This window comes from Hypanus sabinus, unplaced genomic scaffold, assembly GCF_030144855.1.
Source record: "Hypanus sabinus isolate sHypSab1 unplaced genomic scaffold, sHypSab1.hap1 scaffold_125, whole genome shotgun sequence".
NCBI classification, from domain to species: Eukaryota; Metazoa; Chordata; class Chondrichthyes; order Myliobatiformes; family Dasyatidae; genus Hypanus; species Hypanus sabinus.
The window spans coordinates 1,004,037-1,010,050 of NW_026779314.1; the positions used below are offsets into that span (position 1 = coordinate 1,004,037).

Here is a 6,014-nt window from a genome sequence, read left to right on the forward strand (position 1 = left end):
CCAAATGTATCAGTATATCAGTGGAGTAATCGGAATTACAGAGGGTGAGTGAGGAGTTGGCCAGAACTGATTGAGAAAGAAAAAAAAAACACTGGCAGGGATGACAGCTGAACTGCAATGTCTGGAATACGTGGAAACAATCTGAAAGGCACAAGATATATACATCTCAAAGAGAAAGAAAAACATTTTAAATAAATGATGACACTACCATGGCTAACGCCACGGCAGAGGATCTGAATGCGCATTTTGCATCAGTCTTCACAGTGGAAGACGTCTGCAGTAAACTGGACATTCAAGAGTGTCCTAGAAGTGAAATTTGTGCAGGGAAAATTACGACTGAGAAGGTGCTCAGGAGGCTTCCTCCTCTGTGAGTGGATAAATATCCTGACCTGATGGAAAACACCCTCGGGATCTGAAGGGAGTAGCTGGAGAGATTGCAGAAGCATTAACAATGATCTTTCAAGAATTGATGAATTCTGGCATTGTACCGGAAGACTGGAAAATTTCAACTTGCAAATGTTACTTCCCTATTTAAGAATAGTGGGAGGCAGCAGAACGGAAACTAGAAACCAGTTAGCCTGATATCGGTGTTTGGAAAGTTGTTGGAATCGATTGAAAGGAATGAGATTACCGAGTATTTAGAGGCACATAGCAAGGTAGGCTAAAGCCTGAAAGGAAAATTCTGTCTGACAAACCTGTTGCGATTTTATTGGGAAATTACAAGCAGGGTAGTCAAAGGAGATGCAGTAGAAGTGGTGTACTTGGATTTTCAGAAAGCCTTTGACAAGGTGCTATACGTGAGGCTGCTTAACAAGATAAGAGCCCATGGAATTACAGGGAAGTTGGTGAAGCCAGGGAAGCATAGGTTGGACAAGAGGGCACAACTTCAGGATTGATGAATGTCCATTTAGAATTGAGATGAGGACAAATTAGCTTAGTCAGAGGGTGGTAAATCAGTGGAACTTGTTACCACGAGCGTCTGCGGAGGCCAGAACATTCGATGTATTTAATTCAGGAATAGATAGGTTCTTGATTAACTAGGTCATCAAAGAGTATGTGGTGAAGAGACAGGGAAGTGAGGATGACTGGAAGATTTGGATCAACACATGATTGACTGGTGCAGCAGACTCAACAGGCCGAATGGAATACTTTCACTTATATCTTATGGCTATCTGGTCTTAATACGGGATTTCAAAATGAAAATAAAAAGCAAAAGGGAGGGTGAACAATTGAGCAAGAGTAGTGGGAGGTTGGAGCACTGGAAAGTGATTATGAAGGGAAAGATCGAGTACGAAAGTATGATAGCGAATAATATCAGTAAGGACATCAATCTCTTCTTCATATATAAAAAGTAAGAAAAATAGCAAGACTGGACATCAGATCGCTGAACAACGATGCTGGAGATGTAGCACTGTGGGACCATCAAATACCGGAAGAACTAAAAAAATATCTTGCATCAGTCTTCGCTGTGGAAGACACTAGCAGTGTGTTGGAAATTTGTGGTGTCATGGGTATGAGGTGTGTGAAGTTACCATGACGGGAGAGTAGGTTAGTGAGTAACTCAAATATCTGAAGGTAGATCAGATGGACCATACGGTGTACACGCCATAGTTGTGAAAGAGTTGGCTGAAGACATGGTTGACGTATTATAAATGATCTTGCAACAACCACTCGGTCTGCAATGTTTCCGGAAGACTGGAAGATTGTAAATCTCACTTCACTTTTCAAGCAGGGAGAGACAGAAGAAAGGAAAATCTAAGCCATTTTTTTGACCACAGGGGTTGGGAAGATGTCCTTTTCACCACAGAGCTGGCGTGTACAGAAGACTCGAGATCCTCGGTGATCTTTATGCCGAGGAATTCGAAACATTTCATCCTCTCAACAACAGATCCATTAATGTCAATAGGAACTCAAGGTAAGAAGCAATTCCAGTGGTCACATCAAACACTGTGCCAAAAATCTTCTGTTTGGGCTTTCCCGAAGCTTCGTACTATCCTCCACTTCTAGTGTTCCCGATGGTGAATTCTCACTCTGAACTTCAACCCATCAGCGAGCGTCTTGGCAAAGGATGGGAATATAAGTCGACACTGAGACCCGTGTTTAGGTAGGCGATAAGGAATAATTGTTAACATAATTAGCACACACAGTAACGCCTCCAGCCTGGTTTTCATTTGAACATTCATGTTTTATTCAATATTTGTAATCATTTATCAATTGTATAGAACTCCATTTTTCCCGATTATGGTGTGTGGACCAAGCTTCATAATATACGCTATTGGGCTGCTTCTCAAATAAAACTATTGTATGTTTGCATGAATTTGGGTATTAGTGTTTGTAAAAGAATGTCGATTTGGAACAGTGCAAGCCGAAGGAGAGTGGTCATTCACTGAGTACATGTACAGATATTTGGCTCATTTCTGAACGCGTCCCACTTACCAGAAAACGTCCATCCCCAATCGACACTTGTTAAGTGTTTTTGATACTGTCAAAATTGACCTTTCTCCAATGAAAATTCTCAACACACGAAAGCTCGTTTACATATTTACATTGAAACCAATGGCATTGTGATCACGAGTTACGAGTTCGTTAGATCAAGCTTTTATCTCTTGCCCCGACTCATTAATTTCATAATAGTATATAAAGTATCGCAAACGCTCTCTGCAGCTAGTAAAAATCATGAACACATTGGACGATCTCCTAACGCGGGGCCGAATGGTCTACTTCTGCACCTATTGTCTATTGTCATATAGTCCTTTAACAGTGTGGAATTAACAATCAACGTGCGGAATGTTAAAAACACCTACTCTAACAACCGTAATGATTTGCAATAAACAGCGATATCTCCTCAACATTGGCCGTCAAAGTACTATTGACTATTGTGTGGGTAGTAAACTATCCCCATTAACGTGATCATACCTTTCCCCTTTTTCAGTTTCACTCATAAAACCACAATAGTTTAATTCTGCATCTGTCCTGACTGAAGTCAGCCGTGACATTTTCGCTGATTATTAACGCTACTTTTCCTGCTTTAGTCCATCCCGCTCTATCACTCTGAAACAAAGAAACTCAGTGATACTGAAATGCCAGACCAGACTCTTCTGCAACCAAGTCTCATAAACGGCTAAGTTACCATGATACCAGGTTTTGATCCTAGCCCAGAGTTCATCGACTTATTCTCCGATACTTCTGCGACTGAAGTATACGCAGTGCAGAGCACTAGTCGTACCTTCCTGCCTTTGTGTGAGATCTTATCAAAATGTCGGTACAATCTCTCCACTAACTGTTCTGGCACGCTCGTTCCCACCTCCCTACAAATGTTATTTAAACTTAATCATGCAGCGCTAGCTAACCTTCGGCAGGATATTATCATTTCTAGTTCACGTGCAAATCGTCTTTATCAATGGGTCTCAGGTTCCCTGGAAGAGAGATCAATGATCGAAAAATCGTATGGCCTCCCTCCTGCACCAGACCATTAGCCACGTGTTAATCTGCATCATATTTCCTGTACTGGCCTGATAAGGACGCGGCACGAGTCGCCGTCAGAACCCCGAAGATCCTGCCCTACACCTCAGCACCTAAATCTCTGAATTTCCATTGCAGAAATTCGTCACTGTTCCTACCGATGTCATTGGCACCGAGCTGGAGCCAACCCCTGCCGGCTCACGCTCCTACTGGAGAATGTTCAAGACTTAATCCAAATACTCCCTGACCCTGGCACACGGGGGGCAAAATATCATCCAGGAATCTGTTCTTCCCTTACCAGTCTGAGTCACAGACCATACTCAGTGCCAGAGATCCGACCTCTATGTCTTTCCCCGTCCAGGTCATCCAACCAGAAACGCATCCAGGTGTTGCTGACGGTGATGGCCGTAGAGATAGTCTGCACTGGGTCTTTAAAACCTTTTTCCTCCTGATTGTCACCCAGTTTTCTGTGTCCTTCACCCTGGCTGTCCTATCACTCTATATGCGCAGGTCCATCAGGTCCGAGGCTCTGAATGAACCGGAGTTCATCCAGCTTCAACTCCTGCACCCCAGGGCGGATTGCTACACGCTGCAGCTGTGAGCACTTCCGGCAGGAGTCGTCATCAGGAACTCTGGAGGCCTCCCCGTCTTTCACATCCCGCGAGGAGCCTTTTACTGAGTCGATGACATCCAGAGCCTGTCCCTGCCCTGTGTTAATGTGTTCAGTGCCGTTAACACTGGATCAGAGAACCTGAGCGAATTACGTTCTGTAATGCGTCTCATCTCTCAGAAAGGCCGCTGCTCTAACGTCCAAAACACCCTGCTTCTGTTTCCTCTCCGACAGATTAAACATTGATCTACAAGCCTGAGCAACATTCTGACTGTAATAACTCATCCGTGACGGAATGATGAAACAAACACAGGAGACCAAACGGCCTTTCTGCACGATGTCTTATGTTCTTGCGAAACTTGGCACATCTTCGCTTTCTTCCACAATCATCAGATTATTGGGCCTTGTAGTCTACTTAACAGCATCCATCTGTAAAGCAGCGCTGCTCGGTATCATTGAACAACCGGTAATCAGTTTCTGTTGACATTGTTGCGATCAACTCCCACCCAGTTTTCAGATTCAGTCCTGTCTATAAACGTTTATTTCTCTGCTTCCCTAAATGTAAAATTATTGAGTCTTCCAAGCGTTCTCATCCATCTCAGCAAACATCCTTCACAAATTCTTGCCGAGACGCGTCTCACGAGTCTTCGTTTTGGAATTGTTTTACAGCTTTACTTTCCACAGAAGTTGCCTAACCTGAGAAAATTGTAACACTCTCGCTTTCATTTCCGATTGGCAGGTCGATATGCGTGATTGTGTGTATATAACTTTGCTTACAAGTCAGGCATTCTTTCCGTTCTCAAACACACATCAAAAGTTGTCAGGGTGGCCGAGTGGTCTAAGGCGCCAGACTCAAGGAATGAAAGTCGTTCCACCAAACGGGAGTGTTCTGGTCTCCATCTGGGGTCGTGGGTTCGAATCCCACTCCTGACATAATTTGTCTTTAAGCATTCAATCGAGGCGACGTTATTTCTGCAAACAAACCTTGGGTTGTTGAGGTGGATTAGAAAAACTGTTGGAGGATAAGATTATGTTTTTGACACTGTCCATCGCATTACAATAGATCACCGTACACCGAACTGTGGGTAAGTGATTTATTCAGAAACAATTTCACGGTGAAGGATCTCGTCCCGAAACGCCGACTGCTTACGTCTGTCCATAGATGCAGCCTGGTCTGCTGAGCTCCTCCTGGCATACTCAGCTGATCAATATAGTTTCTAAAGTGAAATGATTGGTCGTCGGAATATTCAATGGTTGGGCATGTAGTGTACACTATCACCTTTTGATCAAAAGTCCGGTGTCGGATGGGTAGTAACTGTTCTTGAACGTGGTGGTGCGAATCCTGAGGCTCTTGTACCATCTACCCAATGGCAGCAGCGAAAAAAGAGCATGGCAGGACGGTGACGACCTCTGACAGTGGATGCTGTTTTTCTATGACTGCGTTTTATGTGGATGTGCCTAATGTTTGGCAGTGCTTTTCCCGTGATGGACTGGGCAAAATTCAATAAACTTTTTAAAGATTTTCCTTCAAAGGTACGGTATTTCCGTACCCTGTCTCAATGCAGACAGACAATATACTCTCTACGAAACCTCTTTAGAAGCTCATCAAGGTTTTTGATCTCATGCTGAATCTCCGCAGTCTCCTTAGAAAGCAAAGGATAAAGTCATTCCAACAATTTAAAGTTCCAGACGCGCCCCGCCTCTGATCCTTCAAGGAGAACTGGCTCAAAAACCTCTGGTTTTCCCTCTGCTGAAGACAACAATCAGTCCTTGGTTTTGCCGACATAAAGTTATGGATTGTTGGCACATCGTGTTTGAAACGATCCCCTCTTAGTTGAAATGTATGCCCTAAGAGAGGATCGTTTAAAGACTTGTAAACCCTGGAATGGAGATAACTTTTGCATGCACTACCAATATCTATGCCTGAAAATCTAAGAAACGT

At 43.6% G+C, this 6,014-nt stretch overlaps 1 non-coding gene across 1 annotated transcript; it reads left to right on the plus strand.

The window, feature by feature from the left end:
* The first annotated feature begins 4,891 nt into the window (after positions 1-4,891).
* On the plus strand, positions 4,892-5,005 carry trnal-caa (transfer RNA leucine (anticodon CAA)). Its single transcript has 2 exons — positions 4,892-4,929; positions 4,971-5,005. It is a non-coding gene; the product is annotated as a tRNA-Leu (tRNA).
* The last annotated feature ends 1,009 nt before the right edge of the window (positions 5,006-6,014 follow it).